Source organism: Ranitomeya imitator, chromosome 3, assembly GCF_032444005.1.
Source record: "Ranitomeya imitator isolate aRanImi1 chromosome 3, aRanImi1.pri, whole genome shotgun sequence".
In the NCBI taxonomy this organism is placed as follows: Eukaryota; Metazoa; Chordata; class Amphibia; order Anura; family Dendrobatidae; genus Ranitomeya; species Ranitomeya imitator.
Window position 1 is genome coordinate 148,191,183 of NC_091284.1, and position 22,992 is coordinate 148,214,174.

The window sequence follows — 22,992 nt, forward strand, 5'->3', positions numbered from 1 at the left end:
CTAAATACTTTTTTGCCCCACTGTATATATATATATATGTGTCAGTAGCACACACATATATATGTATTTATATTGCACAGAAAGATAGAAGAAAAGCCGGTCATTCATCTGCCGGCTTCTGTAAAATCACTGCCGGAGCCAACAGGATAGAAGATATGGATTACATACAGTAAATACATATAGAATAGGTAGAAATACAGATGTCAGTGACAAATACTAATAGTACTGTGTGTGTGCAAATTACTAGAGATGTATTTAATTAATAAAACATTATGCTATGTAAAAAATGGTTTGGGCTCCCGCGCATTATGTGCAACCAGCAGAGGGAAAGCAAATGACTGGGGGCAGATATTTAAAGCCTGGGAAGAGGGTAATACACGTGGAGCTTCCCAGGCTATTAATATCAGCTCACAGCTGTATACTTATCCTTTACTGGCTTTTAAAATGGGGGACCCCAAAAAACATGACGTTGGGTCCCCCATAATTAATAACCAACAAAGGTTAGGCATACAGCTGTGGGCTGATATTAATAGCCCTAGAAGGGGCCATGGATATTAACCACCCTGGCTAAAAACATCAGCACTCAGCCGCCCCAAAAAAGGCGCATCTTTAAGATTAGCCTCGCTCTTCCCACTTGCCCTGTAGCAGTGGCAAGTGGTGTAATAGTTCTGGGGTTGATGTCACCATTGTATTGTAAGGTGACATCAAGCCCATGGCTTAGTAATGGAGAGGTATCAATAAGACACCTTTCAATTACTAATCCTATAGTTGTTGCATGTTAAGTAAAGACACAGCCAGAATAAAGTCTTTTTTTGAAATAAAAAATAAACACAGTTTTCCCATTTAACTATACACCTAATCCATGTGACGCCCTCGATCTCATGTAATAAACATAAAAAAGAGCTGCGCCGGCTTTAAACCACTGATGAAAGAATGAGATGCTGCCAGCGCAGTTTCAGTGACTAGCGGTGCCGTCACTGATGCTGCGCTGCCTCACAGCCTGACCTGTTCTGAACTCTGGAGCATGGGAAAATGACTGGCATTTTCCCACGCTCCAGAGATCAATGCAGAATCAGAATCAGTGACAATACCGCTAATCACTGAAGCTGCCGCTCGCAGACGTGCTGAACTGGGACGACCTCTGGAGCTTGGGAAAATGAACTGGCATTTTCCCACACTCCAGAGTTCTGTGCAGGTCAGGCTATGGAGGGAGCACAGCTTCAGTGACATCAGCGCTAGTCTCTGAAGCAACGCCAGCAGCATCTCATTCATTTATCAGTGGTTTACAGCCAGGGCGATCGCATCTTGGCACCATCCTGGTTATAAACTGTATATACCCCAGATATGGATTACGGCGTGGGACACAACGATGGACAGGTATGGTATATTGTTGCTTTTCATGTGAAGCTCTATGGGTATTACCCCCTTCCCAGTCTATAAATATCTGCCCCCAGTCGTTTGCTTTCCCTCTGCTGGTTGTGAAAAGTGCACAGGAGCCCACGCCATTTTTTCCATAATATCATCTTTTATTAATTAAATGCATATACAGTAATTTGCACACACACTCTACCAATTGTTTTTGTCACTGACATCTATATATCTACCTATTCTACTTGTATTTACTGTATATAATCCATCTCTTCTATCCTGTCGGCTCCTTCAGAGAATTTACAGAACCTGACAGATGTATTACCGGCTTTTCTTCTAAACATCTCTCTATGCAATAAAAATATAAATCTATATATATATATATATATATATATATATATATATATATATATATATATATATATATATATATATATATATATATATGTGTATATATGTGTGTGTGTTGTGTGTCACTGACATCTATATACAGCTCTGGCAAAAATTAAGAGACCACCACATCAAAACCCTGTCATGGGCAGCCCAATCTCCAGACCTGAACCCCATTGAAAACCTCTGGAATGTAATCAAGAGGATGATGGATAGTCACAAGCCATCAAATAAAGAAGAACTGCTTAAATTTTCAGAAATCGCAGGTTAACAGCAGCTCAGATTAGAGACCAGGTCAATGCCACACAGAGTTCTAGCAGCAGACACATCTCTACAACAACTGTTAAGAGGAGACTTTGTGCAGCAGGCCTTCATGGTAAAATAGCTGCTAGGAAACCACTGCTAAGGACAGGCAACAAGCAGATGAGACTTGTTTGGGCTAAAGAACACAAGGAATGGACATTAGACCAGTGGATATCTGTGCTTTGGTCTGATGAGTCCAAATTTGAGATCTTTGGTTCCAACCACCGTGTCTTTGTGCGACACAGAAAAGGTGAACGGATGGACTCTACATGCCTGGTTCCCACCGTGAAGCATGGAGGAGATGTGATGGTGTGGGGGTGCTTTGCTGTTGACACTGTTGGGGATTTATTCAAAATTGAAGGTATACTGAACCAGCATGGCTGCCACAGCATCTTGCTGCGGCATGCTATTCCATCTGGTTTGCGTTTAGATGGACCATCATTTATTTTTCAACAGGACAATGACTGGGGCAATATCCTCAGAAATAAGAATACAGATAATAAATGGAAAATGTTTAAGAACATCCTAAATAGGCAGTGTAAGCGGTTTATACCTTGTGGGAATAAAAGGACTAGAAATAGGAAAAACCCAATGTGGCTAAACAAAGAAGTAAGACAGGCAATTAACAGTAAAAAGAAAGCATTTGCACTACTAAAGCAGGATGGCACCATTGAAGCTCTAAAAAACTATAGGGAGAAATATACTTTATCTAAAAAACTAATTAAAGCTGCCAAAAAGGAAACAGAGAAGCACATTGCTAAGGAGAGTAAAACTAATCCCAAACTGTTCTTCAACTATATCAATAGTAAAAGAATAAAAACTGAAAATGTAGGCCCCTTAAAAAATAGTGAGGAAAGAATGGTTGTAGATGACGAGGAAAAAGCTAACATATTAAACACCTTCTTCTCCACGGTATTCACGGTGGAAAATGAAATGCTAGGTGAAATCCCAAGAAACAATGAAAACCCTATATTAAGGGTCACAAATCTAACCCAAGAAGAGGTGCGAAACCGGCTAAATAAGATTAAAATAGATAAATCTCCGGGTCCGGATGGCATACACCCACGAGTACTAAGAGAACTAAGTAATGTAATAGATAAACCATTATTTCTTATTTTTAGGGACTCTATAGCGACGGGGTCTGTTCCGCAGGACTGGCGCATAGCAAATGTGGTGCCAATATTCAAAAAGGGCTCTAAAAGTGAACCTGGAAATTATAGGCCAGTAAGTCTAACCTCTATTGTTGGTATAATATTTGAAGGGTTTCTTAAGGATGTTATTCTGGATTATCTCAATGAGAATAACTGTTTAACTCCATATCAGCATGGGTTTATGAGAAATCGCTCCTGTCAAACCAATCTAATCAGTTTTTATGAAGAGGTAAGCTATAGGCTGGACCACAGTGAGTCATTGGACATGGTATATCTCGATTTTTCCAAAGCGTTTGATACCGTGCCGCACAAGAGGTTGGTACACAAAATGAGAATGCTTGGTCTGGGGGAAAATGTGTGTACGTGGGTTAGTAACTGGCTTAGTGATAGAAAGCAGAGGGTGGTTATAAATGGTATAGTCTCTAACTGGGTCGCTGTGACCAGTGGGGTACCGCAGGGGTCGGTATTGGGACCTGTTCTCTTCAACATATTCATTAATGATCTGGTAGAAGGTTTACACAGTAAAGTAACGATATTTGCAGATGATACAAAACTATGTAAAGCAGTTAATACAAGAGAAGATAGTATTCTGCTACAGATGGATCTGGATAAGTTGGAAACTTGGGCTGAAAGGTGGCAGATGAGGTTTAACAATGATAAATGTAAGGTTATACACATGGGAAGAAGGAATCAATATCACCATTACACACTGAACGGGAAACCACTGGGTAAATCTGGCAGGGAGAAGGACTTGGGGATCCTAGTTAATGATAAACTTACCTGGAGCAGCCAGTGCCAGGCAGCAGCTGCCAAGGCAAACAGGATCATAGGGTGCATTAAGAGAGGTCTGGATACACATGATGAGAGCATTATACTGCCTCTGTACAAATCCCTAGTTAGACCGCACATGGAGTACTGTGTCCAGTTTTGGGCACCGGTGCTCAGGAAGGATATAATGGAACTAGAGAGAGTACAAAGGAGGGCAACAAAATTAATAAAGGGGATGGGAGAACTACAATACCCAGATAGATTAGCGAAATTAGGATTATTTAGTCTAGAAAAAAGACGACTGAGGGGCGATCTAATAACCATGTATAAGTATATAAGGGGACAATACAAATATCTCGCTGAGGATCTGTTTATACCAAGGAAGGTGACGGGCACAAGAGGGCATTCTTTGCGTCTGGAGGAGAGAAGGTTTTTCCACCAACATAGAAGAGGATTCTTTACTGTTAGGGCGGTAAGAATCTGGAATTGCTTGCCTGAGGAGGTGGTGATGGCGAACTCAGTCGAGGGGTTCAAGAGAGGCCTGGATGTCTTCCTGGAGCAGAACAATATTGTATCATACAATTATTAGGTTCTGTAGAAGGACGTAGATCTGGGGATTTATTATGATGGAATCTATAGGCTGAACTGGATGGACAAATGTCTTTTTTCGGCCTTACTAACTATGTTACTATGTTACTATGACCCCAAACACATCACCAGGCTGTGTAAGGGCTATTTAACCAAGAAGGAGAGTGATGGGGTGCTACGCCAGATGACCTGGCCTCCACAGTCACCAGACCTGAACCCAATTGAGATGGTTTGGGACAAGCTGGACTGCAGAGTGAAGGCAAAAGGGCCAACAAGTGCTAAGCATCTCTGGGAACTCCTTCAAGATTGTTGCAAGACCATTCCCGGTGACTACTTCTTGAAGCTCATCAAGAGAGTGCCAAGAGTGTGCAAAATAGTCATCAAAGCAAAAGGTGGCTACTTTGAAGAACCTAGGATGTAAGGCATAATTTCAGTTGTATAATTGTCTAAGGGGTACTTCCGTCTGTCCTTCTGTCTGTCTGTCTGTCTCGGATATTCATTGGTCGTGGCCTCTGTCTATCATGGAAATCCAAGTCGCTGATTGGTCGCCGCAAAACAGCCACGACCTATCAGCGATGGGCACAGTCCGGAAGAAAATGGCCGCTCCATACTCCCTGCAGTCAGTGGCCGGCGCCCGCTCCGTACTCCCCGCTCCCCGCAGTCAGTGTCCCCGGCGCTCCGCTCCCCGCAGTCAGTGTCCCCGGCGCTCCGCTCCCTACAGTCAGTGTCCCCGGCGCTCCGCTCCCCGCAGTCAGTGTCCCCGGCGCTCTGCTGCTTGCTCCCCACAGTCAGTGTCCCCGATGCCTGCTCCATACTCCCCTCCGGTCACCGCTAACACAGGGTTAATGCTGGCGCATTCCGTTACCACCGCTATTAACCCTGTGTTTCCCCAACCTTTTATTATTGATGCTGCCTATGCGGCATCAATAGTAAAAAAAAGTAATGTTAAAAATAGTAAAAAAAAATAGTAAAAAAACAAAAAACCTGCTATACTCACCCTCCGTTGTCCACTGAGGCGCTCGCGCCTGCCGCCATCTGCCTTTCCCAGCGATCTCGCGATACCGCTAAGTCATATGGGTAATTTCGCAAAGCATCCTGGGAACGCAAGATGGCGGCAGCCGCGCGCCCATCTGCACAGGATCCCAGGAGGCGGAGAGACGGGACGCAGAGGAGCAGCGACAAGAATGGTGAGTATGTTAAACTACAAGGCGCCCTCGTATCGTTAGGTGAGTATGTTTATTTTTTATTTTTTTAACCTGTGACATACGTGGCTCGGTAATATACTACGTCACTGGGCAATATACTACGTCGCTGTGCAAAATACTACGTTTCTATTTGCTGTATACTACGTGGCTGAGCAATATACTACCTTGCTGTGCAATATACTACGTGGCTCTGTGCTGTATACTACGTCGCTGTGCAATATACTACGTGGCTCTGTGCTGTATACTATGTGGCTGGGCAATATACTACGTCGCTGTGCAATATACTACGTGGCTCTGTGCTGTATACTACATCGCTGTGCAATATACTACGTGGCTCTGTGCTGTATACTACATGGCTGGGCAATATACTACATCTCTGTGCAATATACTACGTGGCTCTGTGCTGTATACTACGTCGCTGTGCAATATACTACATGGCTCTGTGCTGTATACTACGTGGCTGTGCAATATACTACGTGGCTGGGCAATATGCTACGTCGCTGTGCAATATACTACGTGGCTCTGTGCTGTATACTACATGGCTGGGCAATATACTACGTGGCTGGCCAATATACTACGTCGCTGTGCAATATACTACGTGGCTGGGCAATATACTACGTAAATGGGCAATATACTACGTAACTGGGCAATATACCACGTAGCTGGGCAATATACTATGTGGCTGGGCAATATACTATGTCGATCGGCAATATACTACGTGGCTGGGCAATATACTACGTCGCTGGACAATATACATCGTGGACATGCATATTCTAGAATACCCGATGCATTAGAATCAGGCCACCATCTAGTATATATATATATATATATATATATATATATATATATATATATATGTATATATATATATATCTACTATATAAAGCTGAATGTGTGTATGTGTGTGTGTGTGTGTGTGTGTATGTGTGTGTGTGTATGTCCGGGATTGGCATCTGCACCGTCGCAGCTACAGCCACAAAATTTTGCACAGTCACACGTCTGGACCCCGAGAGCGTCATAGGCTACGTTGTGAGGTGAAATTTTAACCCCGCGCGTTCCAATTCACCAAACAATTTTGCCCTTATCTACATAATGGGGAAAAAAGTGAAAGGAAAAGTGTTGGAAGCGTCGCAGCTACAGCAACAAAATTTTGCACAGTCACACGACTGGACCCTGAGAGCGTCATAGGCTATGTTGTGAGGTGAAATTTTAACCCCGCGCTGTCCAATTCACCAAACTATTTTGCCCCTATCTACATAATGGGGAAAAAAGTGAAAGGAAAAGTGTTGGAGGCGTCGCAGCTACAGAAACAAAATTTTGCACAGTCACACGTCTGGACCCTGAGAGCGTCATAGGCTACGTTGTGAGGTGAAATTTTAACCCCGCGCTTTCCAATTCACCAAACAATTTTGCCCCTATCTACATAATGGGGAAAAAGTGAAATGAAAAGTGTTGGAGGCGTCGCAGCTACAGCCACAAAATTTTGCACAGTCACACGTCTGGACCCTGAGAGCGTCATAGGCTATGTTGTGAGGTGAAATTTTAACTCCGCGCTTTCCAATTCACCAAACTATTTTTCCCCTATCTACATAATGGGGAAAAGTGAAAGGAAAAGTGTTGGAGGCAAATTGACAGCTGCCAGATGTGAACAAGTGGGACTTAAAGAATGAGAGCGATGGCGCCAAAGAGTATATACCGTACAGTTGCTAAGGTAGGACCCCGACATGGGATACTCACCACACGGGGATATGAACACACACACAAAATGCGCCACACACTACCACGTGCTTGAACACATATACCACCCTCAGCACACATTTCACCACACATACGCCAACCTCGCCACATAAAAGTCGAAACACAAAAGTCGCCGCTCAAAACTCACCACGCGCAAAACTCGCCACATGCAAAAAATAGGCTCACGCAAAACTCGCTACAAGTGCAAAACTCACCTCATGGAAAACTCGCCACACGCAAAACTTGCACATGCGGAAAAATTGCCATATGCACAAAATTTGCAACACATGCAAAAGTTGCCTCACACAAAACTTGCACATACTCAAAAGGCACCAGACATAAAACTCACCACGCGCAAAACTCGCCATGCGCAAAACTTGCTGCACACAACTTGCTACACTAACCTGTCACATGCAACTCGATACACAAAAAGTTGCTACACGCATGTTGCCACACAAAACTCATCTCACAAAAGTCGCTACATGCATGTCGCCACACACAACTCAACACACACAACTTGACAAACGAAACTCGCCCTAAAACACACACAAGTCTGGTATTAGCCTTCAAAAATAAAAATCTGTTTAATAAGCAGACAAACTACAAGAGCAACAAATGTACCATATAGGAAATACAGCAGCTGTCAGTCACATGACCTGTCTATTATGTGTATGTGTGAGCTAATATATACTGCCAGGGGGAGGGCTGCTAGGGATTTATCAGGCTGCCAATTTATCTTACAAATACTGATGTAAAAATACTGAGCAAATAACGTGTTAACGAGGTCTAATACAGGAGATCACACAGGTATATACTATATACAGGGGAGATGACACACAGATATATACTATATACAGGAGAGATGACACACAGGTATGTACTATATAAAGGAGGAGATGACATACAGGTACATACTATATACAGGAGGAGATGACATACAGGTATATACTATATACAGGAGGAGATGACACACAGGTATATACTATATACAGGAGCAGATTACCTACAGGTATATACTATATACAGGAGGAGATGACATACAGGTATATGCTATATATAGAAGATGACATACAGGTATATACTATATACAGGAGGAGATGACACACAGATATATACTATATACAGGGGAGATGACACACATGTATATACTATATACAGGAGGAGATGACATACAGGTATATACTATATATAGAAGGAGATGACATAAAGGTATATACTATACAGTGGGGCAAAAAAGTATTTAGTCAGTCAGCAATAGTGCAAGTTCCACCACTTAAAAAGATGAGAGGCGTCTGTAATTTACATCATAGGTAGACCTCAACTATGGGAGACAAACTGAGAAAAAAAAATCCAGAAAATCACATTGTGTGTTTTTTTAACATTTTATTTGCATATTATGGTGGAAAATAAGTATTTGGTCAGAAACAAACAAACAAGATTTCTGGCTCTCACAGACCTGTAACTTCTTCTTTAAGAGTCTCCTCTTTCCTCCACTCATTACCTGTAGTAATGGCACCTGTTTAATCTTGTTATCAGTATAAAAAGACACCTGTGCACACCCTCAAATAGTCTGACTCCAAACTCCACTATGGTGAAGACCAAAGAGCTGTCAAAGGACACCAGAAACAAAATTGTAGCCCTGCACCAGGCTGGGAAGACTGAATCTGCAATAGCCAACCAGCTTGGAGTGAAAAAATCAACAGTGGGAGCAATAATTAGAAAATGGAAGACATACAAGACCACTGATAATCTCCCTCGATCTGGGGCTCCACGCAAAATCCCACCCCGTGGGGTTAGACTGATCACAAGAGCGGTGAGCAAAAATCCCAGAACCACGCGGGGGGACCTAGTGAATGAACTGCAGAGAGCTGGGACCAATGTAACAAGGCCTACCATAAGTAACACACTACGCCACCATGGACTCAGATCCTGCAGTGCCAGACGTGTCCCACTGCTTAAGCCAGTACATGTCTGGGCCCGTCTGAAGTTTGCTAGAGAGCATTTGGATGATCCAGAGGAGTTTTGGGAGAATGTCCTATGGTCTGATGAAACCAAACTGGAACTGTTTGGTAGAAACACAACTTGTCGTGTTTGGAAGAAAAAGAATACTGAGTTGCATCCATCAAACACTATACCTACTGTAAAGCATGGTGGTGGAAACATCATGCTTTGGGGCTGTTTCTCTGCAAAGGGGCCAGGACGACTGATCCGGGTACATGAAAGAATGAATGGGGCCATGTATCGTGAGATTTTGAGTGCAAACCTCCTTCCATCAGCAAGGGCATTGAAGATGAAACGTGGATGGGTCTTTCAACATGACAATGATCCAAAGCACACCGCCATGGCAACGAAGGAGTGGCTTCGTAAGAAGCATTTCAAGGTCCTGGAGTGGCCTAGCCAGTCTCCAGATCTCAACCCTATAGAAAACCTTTGGAGGGAGTTGAAAGTCCGTGTTGCCAAGCGAAAATCACTGCTCTAGAGGAGATCTGCATGGAGGAATGGGCCAACATACCAACAACAGTGTGTGGCAACCTTGTGAAGACATACAGAAAACGTTTGACCTCTGTCATTGCCAACAAAGGATATATTACAAAGTATTGAGATGAAATTTTGTTTCTGACCAAATACTTATTTTCCACCATAATATGCAAATAAAATGTTAAAAAAACAGACAATGTGATTTTTCTGGATTTTTTTTTCTCAGTTTGTCTCCCATAGTTGAGGTCTACCTATGATGTAAATTACAGATGCCTCTCATCTTTTTAAATGGTGGAACTTGCACTATTGCTGACTGACTAAATACTTTTTTGCCCCACTGTATATAGGAGGAGATGACATACAGGTATATACTATATATAGGAGGAGATGACATACAGGTATATACTATATACAGGGGAGATGACACTCAGCAGGTATATACTATATACAGGGGAGATGACATACAGGTATATACTATATACCGGAGATGACATACAGGTGTATACTATATATAAGGGAGATGACAAACATGTATATACTGAGGTGAAAATGAGAGGTGTGAGGTGAAAATGAAAAGGTGTGAGTGCAAAATGAGAGGAGTGAGGGAAAATAGTGTAGTGATCGGAAAATGACAGATGTGAGGTCGAAATGACAAGTGTTAGGCGAGAATGAGAGGAGTGAGGGAGAAAATGAGAGGTGTGAGGGAGAAAATGAGAGATGTGAGGGGGAAAATTAAAGATGTGATTGGGAAAATGAGAGGCGTGATGGGAAAATAAGAGAAGTGATGTGCTATAACTAACCACAGATATTTACTATGCCCAGGCAACGCCGGGATCTTCAGCTTATATATATATAAACCATAAAAATTGGAACAGCACAATGCTCACCGGTGGGTGCCTGGCCTCCTGGGCAGAATGGTCCACTCATCTGCCCACATGTATACAAAAATCAGCAAACGAAGGCAGCACTCCAAGTCCTTTTGAAGGTGAAAAAATGCCAGTGTGAGCCGAAACGTCGCACAGAGATGTGGGTTCAATAAAAGTCACATTTTTTCATTCTCAAAAGGACTTGGAGTGATGCCTTCGTTTGCTGATTTTTTTATATATATATATATATATATATATATATATATGTGCGTTTTGATGAATATGTCCTATGAAAATGATGTGTACAGGTCCTTCTCAAAAAATTAGCATGTAGTGTTAAATTTCATTATTTACCATAACGTAATGATTACAATTAATCTTTCATATATTATAGATTCATTATCCACCAACTGAAATTTGTCAAGTCTTTTATTGTTTTAATACTGATGATTTTGGCATACAACTCCTGATAACCCAAAAAACCTGTCTCAATAAATTAGCATATTTCACCCATCCAATCAAATAAAAGTGTTTTTTAATAACAAACAAAAAAACCAACAAATAATAATGTTCAGTTATGCACTCAATACTTGGTCGGGAATCCTTTGGCAGAAATGACTGCTTCAATGCGGCGTGGCATGGAGGCAATCAGCCTGTGACACTGCTGAGATGTTATGGAGGCCCAGGATGCTTCAATAGCGGCCTTAAGCTCATCCAGAGTGTTGGGTCTTGCGTCTCTCAACTTTCTCTTCACAATATCCCACAGATTCTCTATGGGGTTCAGGTCAGGAGAGTTGGCAGGCCAATTGAGCACAGTAATACCATGGTCAGTAAACCATTTACCAGTGGTTTTGGCACTGTGAGCAGGTGCCAGGTCGTGCTGAAAAATGAAATCTTCATCTCCATAAAGCATTTCAGCCGATGGAAGCATGAAGTGCTCCAAAATCTCCTGATAGCTAGCTGCATTGACCCTGCCCTTGATGAAACACAGTGGACCAACACCAGCAGCTGACATGGCACCCCACACCATCACTGACTGTGGGTACTTGACACTGGACTTCAGGCATTTTGGCATTTCCTTCTCCCCAGTCTTCCTCCAGACTCTGGCACCTTGATTTCCAAATGACATGCAAAATTTGCTTTCATCAGAAAAAAGTACTTGGGACCACTTAGCAACAGTCCAGTGCTGCTTCTCTGTAGCTCAAAAGTGGCTTTACCTGGGGAATGCGGCACCTGTAGCCCATTTCCTGCACACGCCTGTGCACGGTGGCTCTGGATGTTTCCACACCAGACTCAGTCCACTGCTTCCTCAGGTTCCCCAAGGTCTGGAATCGGTCCTTCTCCACAATCTTCCTCAGGGTCCGGTCTCCTCTTCTCGTTGTACAGCGTTTTCTGCCACATTGTTTCCTTCCAACAGACTTACCATTGAGGTGCCTTGATACAGCACTCTGGGAACAGCCTATTTGTTGAGAAATTTCTTTCTGGGTCTTACCCTCTTGCTTGAGGGTGTCAATGATGGCCTTCTTGACATCTGTCAGGTCGCTAGTCTTACCCATGATGGGGGTTTTGAGTAATGAACCAGGCAGGGAGTTTATAAAAGCCTCAGGTATATTTTGCATGTGTTTAGAGTTAATTAGTTGATTCAGAAGATTAGGGTAATAGGTCGTTTAGAGAACCTTTTCTTGATATGCTAATTTATTGAGACAGGTTTTTTGGGTTATCAGGAGTTATATGCAAAAATCATCAGTATTAAAACAATAAAAGACCTGACAAATTTCAGTTGGTGGATAATGAATCTATAATATATGAAAGTTTAATTGTAATCATTACATTATGGTAAATAATGAAATTTAACACTATATGCTAATTTTTTGAGAAGGACCTGTAAATGACACAGAGAACTGCTGTATGTAATAGCTCATGTTAAAATCGCATTGCAATCGAATAGCAATCACAACGCACTCGGATGTAAGTCAGATGCTAGGTGTGAAAATCGCTTTGTACTCGCATGGCACTCGCATGAAACTCGTCCATTTTTTTGGTCCAGATTACAGAACATTCTTTTTCTCGCATATTGGTATGAGCCCTTAGATCAAAAATCTTCTGTTATAGTGAAATCTATCTACTATATAATTGTCAAAGGGTCACTTCCCTCTTTCTGTCTGTCCTTCTGCTTGTCTGTCACGGATATTCATTGGTCGCGGCCTCTGTCTGTCATGGAATCCAAGTCGCTGATTGGTCGTGGCAAAACGCATACGACCATTGCCACGACCAATCAGCGATGGGCGCAGTCTGGCGGCAACATGGCCGCTCCTTCCTCCCCGCAGTCAGTGCCCGCTCCGTACTCCCCACCAGTCAGCGCTCACACAGGGTTAATGGCAGCGCTAATGGACCGTGTTATGCCGCGGGGTAACGCACTCCATTAACGCTGCTATTAACCCTGTGTGACCAACTTTTTTACTATTGATGCTGCCTATGCAGCCTCAATAGTATAGAGATCTAATGTTAAAAATAATAAAAAAAATAAAAAATCATCATATACTCACATTCCGGCGCCTTTCCCGCTCCTCGTGATGCTCCGGTGACCGCTCCATGCAAGCGGCAGGTTCTGGTGGCAAGGATGGTATGCGACAAGGACCTGCCATGACATCACGGTCATGTAACCGCGACGTTATCACAGGTCCTGCAAGAAAGACCTGACATGACGTCACGGTCCTACGCCCATACCAACCGTGGGACCGGAAGCTGCCACGTGCACCGCACACAGGGCCAGGACTTCAGTGGAGGGTGAGTATTATGTTTATTTTTTATTTTAAGTCTGTATACTACATGGTTCTGTGCTGTATACTCCATCGCTGGGCAATATACTACGTGGCTGGGCAATATACTACGTGGCTGGGCAATAAACTACGTGACTGGGCAATATACTACGTGGCTGGGCAATATACTACGTGGCTGGGCAATATACTACGTGGACATGCATATTCTAGAATACCCGATGCGTTAGAATCGGGCCACCATCTAGTATATATATATATATATATATATATTCGGTTATCTATAAAAATAAGACTGTGAAACTGTGCATCTATATAGCATATATTATAATAGAGCTTCCATGAATTTGTGGTTTTGATATTAGATTTACTTTATTTTATGAAGGTTAGATTTTCCTCTTTTCACTTTTCTGACTGATTTCTAGGTATAATATTCCTTTAAATGTAAAAATAGAAAAAAATAAAATAAAGGCACAACAATAAAAGAAGCAGATGAAAAATAATAATCCTAGATAATTAATGAGAATAAAAATAAATTCTTAAACAACAAGTCTCATTTGGTAAAAAAGGTAATAAAAGGAAGCTGTCTTTTGTTATAGATACACATTAACTTTTCCTTACATTAGGATGAGTAACAAGGACACACATAAATATGCAGAAAACTAAAGCAGATGAGGGAGAAGATGAAATATAAGTGGCAATTAGAGTTGAGCGACTTTTACTTTTTTAGGATCGAGACGGGTTTCGCGAAACCTGACTTTGTCAAAAGTCGGGTCGGGTGAAATCGGCCGATTATTGCGAAAAGTCGGGGGCCGACTGAAACACGAAACCCAATGCAAGTCAATGAGGAATCAAAGTCGGCAGTGAGTGGAGGACAGGAAAACACCTACAGTGCCCATTTTAATGCCAAAAACATCAATTCTTATTACTTAAGTTTGTCAATTTTAATTTACTTTATAATAATAGTTAGGCATTGAAAACAGGGGGTCATTTGGCTAAAGTTGTGGGGGGGTAGGGCTGGCTCAAGATGTTCGTGGGCCCAGGAAACGCGGAATACGTCATGGCAGTGGAGCAGGGAGAGGTAAGTATTTCAACTTTGCAAGTGTGGTGATCCTGAGCAAGCAGGGGGGCCACTAGTTGGCACTTGGCACTGGCACAGCGCCCCCCATAGTACGGCGGTGTGTTTGATGGCGGGTGGCGCTTCCCACTGCCAGAGACACTTTTGCGTACTATGAGAGGCCCTGTGCCAGTGCCAACAAGTATGCCCCCCACCTGATGAAGGAACCTGCACTTTCATCTGCACCTTCCTCTTTGTCCCCGTGTAAGGTGGTATAGTATGCGGGAAGGGGAACCTGACTTTCAGCAGGGTCAGATTCTGGCTGTGCAGAGTGCAAGGGGAATGTAGTGGTCTGGGTCAATGTACCAGCAGACTCATCTAGCAGTGGCTGGGCAATGGGCAGGATGAGGAGGAAACACAGATATAGGCCCAAAATAAAAAAGTAGGCTAAAAGCAGTTCAAAATTGGTAACAGGACTAAATAGGTGGCATTGCTTTGTTCAGTGGAGGACAACTGTAATGAGTGGCGCAGACACAGTTAGTAGGCTCAAAATAAAAAAAGTAGGCTAAATACAGTTCAAAATAGGTAACAGGACTAAACAGACGGCATAGCTTTGTTAAGTGGAGGACAATTGTAATGATTGGTGCAGACACAGTTAGTAGGCCCAAAATAAAAAAAGTAGGCTAAATGCAGTTCAAAATTGGTAACAGGACTAAACAGGCGGAATAGCTTTGTTCAGTGGAGGACAACTGTAATGAGTGGTGCAGACACAGTTAGTAGGTCCAAAATAAAAAAAGGTAGGCTAAATGCAGTTCAAAATTGGTAACAGAACTAAACAGGTGGCATTGCTTTGTTCAGTGGAGGACAACTGTAATGAGTGGCGCAGACACAGTTAGTAGGCCCAAAATAAAAAAGTAGGCTAATTGCAGTTCAAAATAGGTAACAGGACTAAACAGGCGGCATAGCTTTGTTAAGTGGAGGACAATTGTAATGAGTGGCGCAGACACAGGTATTAGGCCGAAATACAAAAGTAGGCTAAAAGCAGTTCAAAATTGGTAACAGGACTAAACAGGCAGCATAGCTAGGTACTGGGGTGGGCTCCTCTGCTGAGTAGCAGACAGTGGTAGTAAGCTCAAAGTATTAACTCGTCTAAATGGAGGCCAGGGCCCCTGTATATTTTAACTATCATCTATCATGTCAACACATTTGTATTGGCAGTGCCATTGTAGGATTTAACAGCATAGACAACACAGTGGTGGAGCAGGGAAAGGTAAGTATTGCAAGTGGTAGAGCACTGTTCGAGCTGGGGGGAACACTCTCTCGTGGGCGGTGGTACTGGCACAGGACCCCTCATATTACGACGGTGTGTCTGATGTTGGTTGTGCACCACCACCGTCAGAGACACTTCATTGTACTATGAGGGACCCTGTGCCAGTGCCGTCGCCCAAGAGTGGGCGCACCAACCTGTCCAGGCAAACGGCACTCGCACGGGTGCTTGCATCAAGTGGTGACCACGGCCCTGTGGGGGGAGTCAGCCCATTTAGGGAGGTATAAAAATGACCTATGGTGGACATTCAGCAGCTGCAAATGGAGGAATTGGAGAAGTCAGTAAGAGGAGGCCAAAAGCAAGACATTTTTCAGGCAAGCTACGTGTCAGCAGGAGAAGGTGGGGCAAAATAATTTGAAATCCATGATTGGTTCTTTTTAATGAAGGTTAGATCATCAACATTCTGGGTAGCCAGACGAGTCCTTTTTTCGGTGAGTATTGAACCAGCAGCACTGAAGACTCTTTCTGATAGCACACTAGAAGCAGGGCAAACGAATTCCTGGAATGCATATTCTGCCAATTCAGGCCAGGTGTCTATTTTAGATACCCAGTAATCAAAGGGGAATGACCTGTGAGGGAGAACATCGATAAGGGAGGAAAAGTAGTTCGTAACCATACTGGACAAATGCTGTCTCCTGTCACTTTGAATCGATGCAGCACTACCTGTCGTATCAGTGGTCATTGCAAAATCACTCCACAACCTGGTCATAAAACCCCTCTGTTCCACGCCACTTCGGATTTGTGCACCTCTAACACTTCTGCCGTGTTGCCCCCTATGGCTCGTGTGAGAACCATCACCACTGCTGTGTGCAGAAATGCCTGAACCAAACGGTCTACAAGAGTTGCTTGTTGGGTAGCCAATATTTGCTCAAGGTTCTCATATGGCATGATATTTTGTAATTTTCCTTTATATCATGGTTCCAGGAGGCAGGCCAACCAGTAATCGTCATTGGTCATCATTTTGATAGTGCAAGGGTCCTTTTTAGGATATGCAAGGCATACTCAGCCATGTGGGCCAATGTTCCAGGTATCAATTCACTGCTTGTGCTGGGTTGAGGAGCACTTTCTTGCAAATCGACATCACTTGTGTCCGGCAAAAACCCTGTACCTGAATTTGCAACGCCACCAGTTTCTATTGCCCCATGAGAAGCATCCTCATAACATAAATATTCATCCCCATCATCCTCCTCCTCCTCCTCTTCGTCCGCCTCCTCATCCAGGAGAGTTCCCTGACCAGACAATGGCTGACTGTCATCAAGGCTTCCCTCCTCCTCCTCGGCTGCAGACGCCAGCTCCTTAATGTGCGTCAAACTTTGCATCAGCAGACGCATTACTGGGATGCCCATGCTTATGATGGCTTTGTCTGCACTTACCAGCCGTGTGGATTCCTCAACACACTGAAGGACTTGACAGAGGTCTTGGAGCTTCGACCACTGCACACCAGACAACTCCATGTCTGCCATCCAACTGCCTGCCCGTGTATGTGTATCTTCCCACAAATTAATCACAGCACGCCTCTGTTCGCACAGCCTCTGAACCATGTGCAGTGTGGATTCCACCTTGTTGCAACGTCGATTATTAGGCGGGTGTTAGGAGTCGAGTTTCCTCTGCTGCACAGGGGGAATCTCGATCCGTGTCTGCTGCGGTTTCCCATTCGGTATCGGCCGCAGTGGGCTCTGCTCAGCGGAGACGTCGCTCCCAGTGTCTCGCTGAGGCTGATTCGGTGCATAGGGTCACTACTGCCTTTTCTGGCTTTCCTATGGTACCCTGCACTGATCTGCAGCGAGCGAGCCTCTCTGGGACTAAGTCCTTGTTTACTCACACTGAGCATGCCCAGGGCAGGGTCTCCCATTGGAGGTCGAGGGCCACATGTTCGCTCACATGCTCAGGTGCTGCAGTACATTCCATTGGTCCTCCTGGAAGGTCCTGAAAGGGCAAAACATGCTCAGGTACTGCAGCACTTTCCATTGGTCCTTCTGGAAGGTCCTGAAAGAGCAAAAACTTCAGTAGCAGCTTCCTGTGCTGCAACTATATAAACTGCGCATGACCGCACGGCCATGCGCTAGTATTGTCTTGAAAATATGTGTGTGTGTAGATGGATGTATGTCGAAGGATGAAAGCTCCTAAATATCCCTCCCTAGTGTTGTTGACTGTTTGCGGATGATGGTAGCTATCTAGCGCCCGACTAGCCATCAGCACAAAACACACATAACAGCGTCTAGTTGCTGTGACCGCCTGTACGGCGCCGTGCGCTTTCCTTACCCAAGCCTGGGTGGTTAGTGGCGTCCGTTTGTGCGGCACCGCATGCACTCTCGTGCCTTTATTTACTATTTCGATAGTTTCCTTACACACCCAGTTGCGGTGTTGTGCCAGCAGTGGTCTAATCGGACTTCAATCCTAGTTGGGGTTGTGTTCGCTGACTTATTGCTCGCGCTCTATGTGCGGTACCGCGGTCCTGTGACGCAACAGGATCGCTTCCTTCACGCAGGGTGAAGTTAACCCTTGTATGTATACTTATAGTACCGCCATATAGTCCGTCTTACTTAGCAGCATGTACTTTCCTGCACGGTGGATCCCGGGTTGCGAACGCACCAATTCCATCTAATAAACTATATATTTGGTGCGTTCCGCCAACCCTAACAGAATACTAGCGCCAGGATCTGGCTAAGTAATGGCGGATGAACAGCAATTGCAGGGGTACATCCAGCTGCTGGAGGGCCGGTTGGCGTCTCTTGAGCGTGCAACCTCAGCGGTGGATGTTACCGCAATAGCTGTTCAGGCTGCTAGCGTGGCTGCAGCAGCTTTACCCACTGCCACCTCTGTTCCAACCCTATCTCACCTTCCTTTGCCTGAGAGATACTCTGGGGACAGTAAGTCCTGTAGTGGTTTCGTGAGCCAATGTGGTATACACCTCGAGCTCCTGGCTGCACGTTTCCCTACTGAGCGGGCAAAGGTGGGATTCATAATCTCCCTCTTGTCGGACAGAGCGTTGGAGTGGGCTACGCCGCTGTGGGAGCGCAACGATCATGTGGTGCGGAGTGTTCCTCGGTTTCTGGACTCTCTGAAACAGGTCTTTTTAGGACCTCAAGTCACCCATGATACAGCGCTCCAGCTGCTGGCTTTGACTCAGGGTTCAACCATGGTCAGCCATTTTGCTGTTCTCTTCCGGACATTAGCGTCTGAGTTGGAATGGTCAGATAAAACCCTCATTCCCGTATTTTGGAGGGGGCTGGCTGACCATGTGAAAGACGCTTTGGCCACTAGGGAGATTCCCGCCACACTGGAGGAGCTCATAGCCATATCTACTCGCATAGACCTTCGTTTTCACGAGCGAAGGTTGGAGCGAGCCCAGTGTAGGCAGAGGTTTCGGCTGGCTCCCACCTTCGCCAAACCTTTGGAATCTCCAGTCCAGGCGTCCGAGTCACATGAGGCCTTAGAGGTGACACGAGCGGGATCCAAGTCTCAGTCCGCCCGTGCACATAAGGTCCGTCATGTTTGCCAGCAGTCAGGACATCTTGCCTCCAAGGGTCCTCAGCGGTCGGGGAAACGTCAGCGTTTAGTGGCAGTTGGAGGAGGTACACTAGACACGGCGACGTTTGCCTCAAAGTTGTCCTTCAGGGGGACAATTACCATAGGCCCATCCACTCTTATGGTCGAGCTATGCGTGGATTCTGGGGCAGAGGGTAATTTTATGTCTTCCTCTTTTGCCCAGCGTCACGCAATACCCTTGGTGATGCTCGCCAAGCCTGTGACCGTTCGAGTGGTAAATGGGTCAACACTACCCTCACAGATTACCCACCAAACCATTCCTTTCATGCTTTCTGTGTCTCCATCACATCAGGAGATAATCTCCCTATTAGTCATTCCTGAGGGAATTGATGAGGTCCTGTTGGGGATACCATGGCTTCGCTACCATTCTCCTCATATTGAGTGGTCCTCTGGGAGAATTTTGGGATGGAGTAAATCCTGCGAGGGTAGATGTCAGAGGGAGTGCGTTAAGGTTGCTACTACACAGGTACCCGCAGATCTTTCCTCTCTCCCCAAGCACTATTGGCCCTATGCAGACGTGTTCTCCAAAAGAGCTGCGGAGACCCTTCCGCCTCACCGCCCCTATGACTGTCCTATTGACCTCTTGCCTGGTGCTGAGCCTCCCCGGGGTCGAGTCTATCTGTTATCTCTCCCGGAGACGGAGGCAATGTCTCAGTACATCCAAGAGAATCTGGCAAGAGGATTCATTAGGAAGTCAGTGTCACCGGCAGGCTCTGGGTTCTTCTTTGTACAGAAGAAGACTGGAGACTTACGTCCATGCATAGACTACAGGGGTCTTAACGCCATCACCGTTAAGAACAAGTACCCATTACCCCTGATATCTGAGCTGTTTGATAGGCTCTGGGGAGCGAGGGTATTTATGAAGTTAGATCTGCGGGGTGCCTACAACCTGATTCGCATCCATGAGGGGGATGAATGGAAGACGGCTTTTAACACCAGGGATGGGCACTATGAATATCTGGTGATGCCCTTTGGGCTCTGTAATGCCCCAGCCGTTTTCCAAGACTTTGTGAATGACATCTTCCGGGATATGCTCACCACCTCGGTCGTAGTCTATCTGGATGATATTCTCATCTTCTCTCCAGATATTGACTCCCATCGGAGAGATGTTCGCAAAGTCTTCGACCTCTTACGGGCAAACTCCCTCTACGCCAAGTTGGAGAAGTGTGTGTTTGAGCAGGAGTCCTTGCCTTTCCTTGGTTATATCATCTCTGCCCAGGGTTTGGCTATGGATCCTGCCAAGCTACAGGCTGTAATAGACTGGCAGGAACCCCATTCTCTTAAAGCGGTGCAGCGCTTTATGGGGTTCATTAATTATTATCGCCAGTTCATCCCACACGTCTCAACTTTGGTAGCTCCCTTGGTTGCCCTCACCAAGAAGGGAGCAAATCCCAAGTTGTGGTCAGAGGAGGTCTCCAAAGCCTTTCTCTCGATCAAGTCACACTTGGAGGTGGATGCCTCATCCGTTGGTGCTGGAGCAGTCCTTTTCCAAAAGGATGCTCAAGGTCGGAAGCATCCTTGCTTCTTCTTCTCCAAGACCTTCACACCAGCGGAGAGGAATTATTCCATTGGGGACAGGGAGTTGCTGGCCATGAAGTTGGCTTTTTCGGAGTGGAGACATCTCTTGGAGGGAGCTCGCTTTCCCTTCCAAGTCTTCACTGACCACAAGAACTTGGTGTATCTGCAAACAGCCCAGCGGCTGAATTCTCGCCAGGCTAGATGGTCCCTGTTCTTCTCCCGGTTCCATTTTACTCTCCATTTCCTCTCCGGGGAGAAGAACGTTCGTGCTGACGCTCTCTCCCGCTCCGTGGTGTCATCGGAGGAGGAGGAGGAGGAGCCTCGGCTTATTGTCCCTTCTGAGAGCCTGAGAACTGTAGCTCCGGTTTCGCTAGAGTCTGTGCCCCCGGGCAAGACTTTCGTACCAGCTAACTTGCGACCGGAGGTTCTCTCTTGGGCTCACTCCTCCAGAGTGGGTGGGCATTTTGGGACCAAGAGGACATCTGAGCTTCTGGCGAGAACATACTGGTGGCCGCATATGGCCCGAGATGTCAAGGACTATATTCAGGCGTGCGTTTCTTGCGCCCCGAATCGGTCTCCTCGGCAACGGCCTGCTGGGTTGCTTTACCCTCTACCGGTGGCAGACAGGCCCTGGGAGATGGTCGGGATGGACTTTGTGGTGGGTCTACCCAAGTCGCGTGGCTGCTCCATTATTTGGGTTGTCACCGACCATTTCTCCAAGATGGTGCATTTGGTGCCGCTTCCTCGGTTACCCTCAGCACGGGCCTTGGCTGTGTTGTTCATTAAACACGTTTTCCGATTGCATGGTATGCCTGATAAGATTGTCAGCGATCGGGGTCCCCAGTTCGCATCTCGGTTTTGGAGAGAGCTCTGCCGTTTACTCAGCATAGAGTAAAACCTCTCCTCTGCATACCATCCCGAGACAAATGGGTTGGTGGAGAGAACCAACCAGACTCTGGTGACATATTTGCGACATTTCGTCTCTGCTAGGCAGGATGACTGGGCATCTTTGCTACCTTGGGCGGAATTTGCCTTGAACAACGCCGTAGCCGATTCCACTGGTCAAACTCCTTTTCTCCTTAATTACGGCCAGCATCCGCGTGTCCCTGTGCCCATGCCCGTGTCATCCACCGATTCTAGGGTGGCAGACTGGGCGGTGGAGGCACGTGACATCTGGGAACGCACACAGGATGCCATCCGGGCCTCCAAGGAGAGAATGAGGATTTCGGCTGATACACACCGGCGCCCAGCTCCGGTCTTTGCTCCTGGCGACTTAGTGTGGCTCTCCGCCCGTAACATCAGGCTGCGAGTTGAGTCCACTAAGTTTTCTCCTCGCTACATTGGCCCGTTTAAGGTTCTGGAACAGGTCAACTCTGTGGTCTACCGTTTGGCTATTCCTCCACGCCTTGGTATCACCGATACTTTCCACGTTTCCCTCTTAAAGCCCGTTCATTTGTCCCAGTTTTCTGAGTCATCTGCTGGGACATCGGGTTCATCCACGGATGATTTTGAGGTGAATGCTATTGTGGGGTGCAAGGTGGTACGTGGCAAGAAATTTTATCTGGTAGACTGGAAGGGTCACGGCCCAGAGGATAGAACCTGGGAGCCTGTGGAGCACATTCGGGCTCCGCTGCTTATCGCAGCTTTTGAGCGAGGCTCAAGGAGGGGGGGCTCTAGGGGGGGGGGGTAATGTTAGGAGTCGAGTTTCCTCTGCTGCACAGGGGGAATCTCGATCCGTGTCTGCTGCGGTCTCCCATTCGGTATCGGCCGCAGTGGGCTCTGCTCAGCGGAGACGTCGCTCCCAGCGTCTCGCTGAGGCTGATTCGGTGCATAGGGTCACTACTGCCTTTTCTGGCTTTCCTATGGTACCCTGCACTGATCTGCAGCGAGCGAGCCTCTCTGGGACTAAG